Source organism: Rhinopithecus roxellana, chromosome 15 (genome assembly GCF_007565055.1).
Source record: "Rhinopithecus roxellana isolate Shanxi Qingling chromosome 15, ASM756505v1, whole genome shotgun sequence".
Taxonomy (NCBI): Eukaryota; Metazoa; Chordata; class Mammalia; order Primates; family Cercopithecidae; genus Rhinopithecus; species Rhinopithecus roxellana.
The window spans coordinates 61398803-61408061 of NC_044563.1; the positions used below are offsets into that span (position 1 = coordinate 61398803).

General features: G+C 44.7%; 1 pseudogene; it reads right to left on the reverse strand.

Annotated features, from left to right (window-relative positions):
• Positions 1-7446: 7446 nt before the first annotated feature.
• On the reverse strand, positions 7447-9047 carry LOC104665220 (annotated as a pseudogene).
• Between the last annotated feature and the right edge of the window lie 212 nt (positions 9048-9259).

Below are 9259 nucleotides of genomic sequence, written 5' to 3' on the forward strand. Positions count from 1 at the left end.
TCTTCTGTTCCATTGGTCTATATCTCTGTTTTGGTACCAGTACCATGCTGTTTTGGTTACTGTAGCCTTGTAGTATAGTTTGAAGTCAGGTAGCGTGACACCTCCAGCTTTGTCCTTTTGACTTAGGATTGTCTTGGCAATGCGGGCTCTTTTTTGGTTCCATATGAACTTTAAAGCAGTTTTTTCCAATTCTGTGAAGAAACTCATTGGTAGCTTGATGGGGATGGCATTGAATCTATAAATAACCTTGGGCAGTATGGCCATTTTCATGATATTGATTCTTCCTATCCATGAGCATGGTATGTTCTTCCATTTGTTTGTGTCCTCTTTGATTTCACTGAGCAGTGGTTTGTAGTTCTCCTTGAAGAGGTCCTTTACATCCCTTGTAAGCTGGATTCCTAGGTATTTTATTCTCTTTGAAGCAATTGTGAATGGAAGTTCATTCCTGATTTGGCTCTCTGCTTGTCTGTTACTGGTGTATAAGAATGCTTGTGATTTTTGCACATTAATTTTGTATCCTGAGAATTTGCTGAAGTTGCTTACCAGCTTAAGGAGATTTTGGGCTGAGACGATGGGGTTTTCTAAATATACAATCATGTCATCTGCAAACAGGGACAATTTGACTTCTTCTTTTCCTAACTGGATACCCTTGATTTCTTTCTCTTGCCTGATTGCCCTAGCCAGAACTTCCAACACTATGTTGAATAGGAGTGGTGAGAGAGGGCATCCCTGTCTTGTGCCAGTTTTCAAAGGGAATTTTTCCAGTTTTTGCCCATTCAGTATGATATTAGCTGTGGGTTTGTCATAAATAGCTCTTATTATTTTGAGGTACGTTCCATCAATACCGAATTTATTGAGCGTTTTTAGCATGAAGGGCTGTTGAATTTTGTCAAAAGCCTTTTCTGCATCTATTGAGACAATCATGTGGTTCTTGTCTTTGGTTCTGTTTATATGCTGGATTACGTTTATTGATTTGCGAATGTTGAACCAGCCTTGCATCCCGGGGATGAAGCCCACTTGATCATGGTGGATAAGCTTTTTGATGTGCTGCTGAATCCGGTTTGCCAGTATTTTATTGAGAATTTTTGCATCAATGTTCATCAGGGATATTGGTCTAAAATTCTCTTTTTTTGTTGTGTCTCTGCCAGGCTTTGGTATCAGGATGATGTTGGCCTCATAAAATGAGTTAGGGAGGATTCCCTCTTTTTCTATTGATTGGAATAGTTTCAGAAGGAATGGTACCAGCTCCTCCTTGTACCTCTGGTAGAATTCAGCTGTGAATCCATCTGGTCCTGGACTTTTCTTGGTGGGTAGGCTATTAATTGTTGCCTCAATTTCAGAGCCTGCTATTGGTCTATTCAGGGATTCAACTTCTTCCTGGTTTAGCCTTGGGAGAGTGTAAGTGTCCAGGAAATTATCCATTTCTTCTAGATTTTCTAGTTGATTTGCGTAGAGGCGTTTATAGTATTCTCTGATGGTAGTTTGTATTTCTGTGGGGTCAGTGGTGATATCCCCTTTATCATTTTTTATTGCATCTATTTGATTCCTCTCTCTTTTCTTCTTTATTAGCCTTGCTAGCGGTCTGTCAATTCTGTTGATCTTTTCAAAAAACCAACTCCTGGATTCATTGATTTTTTGGAGGGTTTTTTGTGTCTCTATCTCCTTCAGTTCGGCTCTGATCTTAGTTATTTCTTGCCTTCTGCTAGCTTTTGAATGTGATTGCTCTTCCCTCTCTAGTTCTTTTAATTGTGATGTTAGAGTGTCAATTTTAGATCTTTCCTGCTTTCTCTTGTGGGCATTTAGTGCTATAAATTTCCCTCTACACACTGCTTTAAATGTGTCCCAGAGATTCTGGTATGTTGTATCTTTGTTCTCATTGGTTTCAAAGAACATCTTTATTTCCGCTTTCATTTCGTTATGTACCCAGTAGTCATTCAGGAGCAGGTTGTTCAGTTTCCATGTAGTTGAGCGGTTTTGATTGAGTTTCTTAGTCCTGAGTTCTAGTTTGATTGCACTGTGGTCTGAGAGACAGTTTGTTATAATTTCTGTTCTTTTACATTTGCTGAGGAGCGCTTTACTTCCAATTATGTGGTCAATTTTGGAATAAGTGCGATGTGGTGCTGAGAGGAATGTCTATTCTGTTGATTTGGGGTGGAGAGTTCTATAGATGTCTATTAGGTCCGCTTGGTGCAGAGATGAGTTCAATTCCTGGATATCCTTGTTAACTTTCTGTCTCGTTGATCTGTCTAATGTTGACAGCGGAGTGTTGAAGTCTCCCATTATTATTGTATGGGAGTCTAAGTCTCTTTGTAAGTCTCTAAGGACTTGCTTTATGAATCTGGGTGCTCCTGTATTGGGTGCATATATATTTAGGAGAGTTAGCTCTTCCTGTTGAATTGATCCCTTTACCATTATGTAATGGCCTTCTTTGTCTCTTTTGATCTTTGATGGTTTAAAGTCTGTTTTATCAGAGACAAGGATTGCAACCCCTGCTTTTTTTTGTTCTCCATTTGCTTGGTAGATCTTCCTCCATCCCTTTATTTTGAGCCTATGTATGTCTCTGCATGTGAGATGGGTCTCCTGAATACAGCAGACTGATGGGTCTTGACTCTTTATCCAGTTTGCCAGTCTGTGTCTTTTAATTGGAGCATTTAGTCCATTTACATTTAAGGTTAATATTGTTATGTGTGAACTTGATCCTGCCATTATGATATTAACTGGTTATTTTGCTCGTTAGTTGATGCAGTTTCTTCCTAGCCTCGATGGTCTTTACATTTTGGCATGTTTTTGCGATGGCTGGTACCGGTTGTTCCTTTCCATGTTTAGGGCTTCCTTCAGGGTCTCTTGTAAGGCAGGCCTGGTGGTGACAAAATCTCTAAGCATTTGCTTATCTGTAAAGGATTTTATTTCTCCTTCACTTATGAAACTTAGTTTGGCTGGATATGAAATTCTGGGTTGAAAATTCTTTTCTTTAAGAATGTTGAATATTGGCCCCCACTCTCTTCTGGCTTGTAGAGTTTCTGCCGAGAGATCTGCTGTTAGTCTGATGGGCTTCCCTTTGTGGGTGACCCGACCTTTCTCTCTGGCTGCCCTTAAGATTTTTTCCTTCATTTCAACTTTGGTGAATCTGGCAATTATGTGTCTTCGAGTTGCTCTTCTGGAGGAGTATCTTTGTGGCGTTCTCTGTATTTCCTGAATTTGAATGTTGGCCTGCCCTACTAGGTTGGGGAAGTTCTCCTGGATGATATCCTGAAGAGTGTTTTCCAACTTGGTTCCATTTTCCCCCTCACTTTCAGGCACCCCAATCAGACGTAGATTTGGTCTTTTTACATAATCCCATACTTCTTGCAGGCTTTGCTCATTTCTTTTTCTTCTTTTTTCTTTTGGTTTCTCTTCTCGCTTCATTTCATTCATTTGATCTTCAATCGCTGATACTCTTTCTTCCAGTTGATCGAGTTGGTTACTGAAGCTTGTGCATTTGTCACGTATTTCTCGTGTCATGGTTTTCATCTCTGTCATTTCGTTTATGATCTTCTCTGCATTAATTAGTCTAGCTGTCAATTCTTCCACTCTTTTTTCAAGATTTTTAGTTTCTTTGCGTTGGGTACGTAATTCCTCCTTTAGCTCTGATAAGTTTGATGGACTGAAGCCTTCTTCTCTCCTCTCGTCCAAGTCATTCTCTGTCCAGCTTTGATCCGTTGCTGGCGATGGGCTGCGCTCCTTTGCAGGGGGAGATGCGCTCTTATTTTTTGAATTTCCAGCTTTTCTGTCCTGCTTCTTCCCCATCTTTGTGGTTTTATCTGTCTCTGGTCTTTGATGGTGGTGACGTACTGATGGGGTTTTGGTATAGGTGTCCTTCCTGTTTGATAGTTTTCCTTCTGACAGTCAGAAGGACTGTCTGTTGGTCTGTTGGAGATTGCTTGAGGTCCACTCCAGACCCTGTTTGCCTGGGTATCAGCAGCAGAGGTTGCCGAAGATAGAATATTGCTGAACAGCGAGTGTACCTGTCTGATTCTTCCTTTGGAAGTTTCCTCTCAGGGGTGTACTCCACCCTGTGAGGTGTGGGGTGTCAGACTGCCCCTAGTGGGGGATTTCTCCCAGCTAGGCTACTCAGGGGTCAGGGACACACCTGAGCAGGCAGTCTGTCCGTTCTCAGATCTCAACCTCCGCGTTGGGAGATCCACGGCTCTCCCCAAAGCTGTCAGACAGAGTCGTTCGCGTCTGCACCGGCTCCCGCTACTTCCCCTGTTGGTCTTCAGCTGTGCGCTGTCCCCAGAGGTGGAGACTACAGAGACAGGCAGGCTTCCTTGAGCTGCTGTGAGCTCCACCCAATTCGAGCTTCCCAGCGGCTTTGTTTACCTACTTAAGCCTCAGCAATGGCGGGCGCCCCTCCCCCAGCCTCGCTGCTGCCTTGCGGATAGATCGTGGCAGACTGCTGTGTTAGCAGTGAGGGAGGCTTCGTGGGCGTGGGACCCTCCCGGCCAGGTGTGGGATATATTCTCCTGGTGTGCCTGTATGCTTACAGCGCAGTATTGGGGTGGGAGTTACCCGATTTTCCAGGTGTTGTGTGTCTCAGTTCCCCTGGCTAGGAAAACGGATCCCCTTCCCCCTTGCGCTTCCAGGTGAGGCGATGCCTCACCCTGCTTCAGCTCTCGCTGGTCAGGCTGCAGCAGCTGACCAGCACCGATTGTCCGGCACTCCCTAGTGAGATGACCCCAGTACCTCAGTTGAAAATGCAGAAATCACCGGTCTTCTGTGTCGCTCGCGCTGGGAGTTGGAGACTGGAGCTCTTCCTATTCGGCCATCTTGCTCCGCCCCTCTCAAATTACTGAATCTTATAAATGAAATTTACCATAGACAACTTGTCATGTCCATTGTTACTTAATTGTTCCAAATATTTTTACTTTCCTTTGCCTCTGGCCTCATTGACCTCCACATTTAACAGCTAGTATAATAAATAAATATTTTATTGCATTGTCAGTAACCTAACTGTATTTGGTCAAATATTCATACTTTCTCCCAGCTCTTCAGGGAAGATGTCGAGTATAAGCATTCTGTGAAATACAACTATGCTTAATTCAGCTCCAATCTGTATAGTTTCTTCAGAAGTCGTAATGTCATGCTTATTGCTAAACAGACGTGTTCCTGCTTTTGGGAAATACCATCTTCAAATAAATTAATTTTCTTTAAGGCCTCAAGATTAACAAGAAGCAAATACAGAAATATTTTAATCTGGTGGGATTTATAATGCTATGCTTGGACCTTATCCTCAAGGAAAGTTGAAATGGATATGCTATTAAGGGTCTAGACTGAAAAATAGAAGTCATACCAGTGACTAACACAGGAAGCACTTAGTACAAAGAACTGGATAAACAGATATCAGAGGACTGAAAGGGGAAAAAAAAGGGAATGCGGGAATAATGCAGGGATAATAACTACAGGAAGTTTCCTCTACTCATATGGCTTTGGTAACAAAGAGAAGAGTCTGGGCTTATTAAAAACTATAATTTTGGTGGGGAGTTTCCCCAAGAGCTTATATTCTGACCTATAATGAAAGGGTGCTGCTCTTTTGGTTCTGGTACCTTAGGAGCTCAAAGGATGGAGAACATGAGGCCAAGAGCCAACTTTGCAGGAAAGAGGACTTCCCCGCTACAGCTCATACCTCAGAACACCAGAGAAAGACCTCTTGTGGAGTTGGGACTCAGGTCCCTGAACACAGCCCACTGATAGTTGGTTCTATTTCTTTTGAGGGACATGATTAGAATATTGCTGGAAGTGTGGGAAAAAAATAAACTAGAAACTGGAACCAATGCATCTGGGCAAAGAACTGTTGCTGTGATAGCACTGATAGGTATAATAAGCAAACATGATAGAGATATTTGTCCCTACAGCAGCTTCCAGTGTCCCAGCCTCCCCCAATTAATGGAACATAGCAGGGAACCAAACGATGATTCTGATTGATGAATTGCAGCCTTCTTATCAAAAGCAGAGTCTATAGAATGGTGGATTTGGAGTTGAGAAAGCCAATAGCCACCACAATGGAGTGAGGTGCTTGTAACACAAGCTCAATATGGTCATGATAGAGGACTGCTGTTAATAACGTCAGTAACTAACAACGACAGCCAGACAAATGCTTTAGCAGTTCACCAAGTACCATTACATACAATCTTCTGAAAGGATGCTAGTTGACAATTTTGGGGTATTTCTTGGGGATGTTTTCTCTCCTTTCTACCAAATATCTACTTCTCCTAGGACATGCCCCCTCTCTTCTCTGCTACTTCAGGTCTCCTGTGCAATGGCCAGCAATAGAGTTTCAGATTGTGTCTGTGTCAACATCTGTTTTGGAGCTTACTGGCTGTTCAAGAACTCTTTGTCTTACGTCTCATCTTTCCAATTGCTCTCATGTCTGTTCAAGAATGGATTTTTTTCCAAAGACAGAGAATATGGCATATCTATTTTTAGCTGATATATTTTGACTGGAAACTTGTGCTCATTATTTTCACTGTTCTCTTAATCTCCAGTTCTATTGTCCATTATTTTGTGCTCTTCTTCATGCTTCAGACCAAAATGGACTGTATTATCAGGTTCTCTTGTGAGCTGACTTGTGGTTGGGTTCACAAAATGAAAGGCACCAGAATGAGAATGTAGAGTTAGAGGAGACATTCTGCTTTGACAATGTTTGGTCCTCCAGCTTCGGCCCCTGGAATTGTAATGGTTTCTCACTATCACCAGTCTCCAGGCATCTCAGCATCCCTTGTGATACAGTTTGGATCTCTGTCCCCAACCAAATCTCGTGTTGAAATGTAATCCCCAATGGGTTACATCTTCCTCTTGCTTCAACCATGTGAAGTACCTTGTTCTCACTTTGCCTTCTGCCATGACTGAAAGCTTCCTGAGGCCTCCCCAGAAGCAGAAATTGCTATGCTTCTTGCATAGTCTGCAAAACTGTGAGCCAGTTAAACCTCTTTTCTTTATAAGTTACCCAGTCTCAGGTATTTATTTATAGCAGTGTGAGAATGGACTAACACACCTTGTTTGTTTCCTAATAATAATAATGTCCATTATTCTATAATTAGTTTTTTCACTGACATCTCTCACTTTAAGTTATTCTGAATGAATTTTATTTCCTGCTGATTTTGTGACTGATACATATCTCTTTAATGAGCAAAGGGATGACTCCTTGATCTTAATAGGTCTATTTTTACTTAACCTTAAGTACTTTTTAGTTTGAAATGCATTTAACAGACGCTAATTGTTTTTTCACCACTTAAGGCATTAAGTAATTACTTTTTTTTTTTTTTTTTTTTGTCAGAGCTAGCTGAGGTTTTATTTAGGACAGGAATAAAAAAAAAAAAGCAATTGAATTGTTTTGTAGCTGGAGGCATGGACAAGGGCAGTCCTTAGGCATTAAACTCCCTGCTGTGGGCTGAGGGCTAGGGCTGAGCCTCAGGGGGGTCTCCTGTTCCCTGTGCTACCCTGCACAGTGGCCTCTCTCCCGGGCTCTCGAACAGCCGCAGGAGGGGGCAGGCTGGGAGGGGCTGCCACAGCTGTTCGCTTGGGCAGGACGCCAGAGGACTCGGACACCAGCTTCCCTTCGCGGGTCTCGATCTTCTTCACGACCAGGGCTCTGGTGGAGCTAGTGTGGCTGAAGGAGCTGGAGCCTGAGCCAGAGCCAAAGCTGGAGGCCAGGTCGTAGCTGAGGCCAGGGCTTGTGAGGCCCCCATAGGCTGAGCTCAGACCACCTGCATAGGGGCTCGTGGTCTTCCTATGGATACTCATGTTCTGCACCCCAGACTTCAGCCGGCTCTCCTCCCCTTCCAGCAGCTTCCTGTAGGTGGCGATCTCGATATCCAGGGCAAGTTTGACGTTCATCAGCTCCTGGTACCCACGGAACTGTCAGGCCATGTTCTGCTTGGCCCGCTGCGGGGCGGCCTCCAGCTCCGACAGCTTGGCGTTGGCATCCTTAATGGCCAGCTCCCCACTCTGCTTGGCATCTGTGATGGAGGCCTCCAGGGAAGCCCTCTGGCCTTTGAGGCCGTCAATTTCAGCCTGGAGTAGGCTGATGTTCCGGTTCATCTTGGAGATCTCAGTCTTTGTGCGCTGCGGGTCATCCCGTGCTTCCCAGCCAGTGTTTGCAGCTCCTTATACTTGATCTGGTGCATGCTCTCAGCCTCAGCCCGGCTGTGGTTGGCGATCTCCTTGTACTGCGCCTTGGCCTCAGCGATGATGCTGTTCATATCCAGGGAGTGGCTATTGTCCATGGACAGCACCACAGAAGTGTCTGAGATCTGGGACTGCAGCTCCCAGATCTCCTTTTCATACAGCTACCTGAGGAAGCCGATCTCGTCAGTCAGCCCTTCCAGGTGAGGCTCCAGCTCTATCTTGTTCTTGTTATCTTCATCCACATCCTTCTTGATAAGGACAAATTCATTCTCCATCTCTGTACACTTATTGATCTCATCCTCATACTTGTTCTTGAAGTCCTCCACCAGCCCCTGCATGTTGCCAAACTCCGCCTCCAGCTTCAGCTTCTCCTGGCCCAGAGTCTCCAGCTGCCGCCTAAAGTTGTTGATGTAGCTCTGGAACATGTTGTCCATGTTGCTCTAAGCTGTCTTCTGCTGCTGCAGGAGGCTCCACTTGGTCTCCAGCATCTTTTTCTGCTGCTTCAGGAACTGTACCTTGTCGATGAAGGAGGCAAACTGACTGTTGAGGGTCTTGATCTGCTCCTACTCCTGGGTGGGCACGGCCTGAATGTTGGGGTCTACCTCCAGGTTAAGGAGGCTCAGCAGACTTTGGTTGACTGTGTCAGTTGTGATGCCTCCCATGCCACTGGTCCCACCATAGCCTCTGCCCAGGCTACCCCGGAAGTTGCTGGTGCCACTGGGGAGAAGCTCGAGGAGCTGATGCAGGCAACGGGCCCACTCGTGTAGGAGCGGCTGCTGAAGGCCCAGGGGGCCAGAGGTGGACACCTCGTAGGACTTCTGGGTCACCCTGATGGACATGGTGGAGGCAGGAGTGGAGGCAGGAAGGCCGAACCAGGAGGATAGGCCTTTGATCTGGGTCTTATTACCATAAGCCTTGCTTTTGCCAGCATTTAAAACCCCAGGAAAAGCAGGATTTTCTCTATACTCTTCAGGACCTGAAACCAGAAATGGAAGGTGGGGTGGACTTGTGGCCTCCTGGTTAGATGACTTGTAGGGATCTGGACACAAAGCCTTGTACGTTTTCTCTGGCCTAAATAGCATAGACAGCTAAAGTT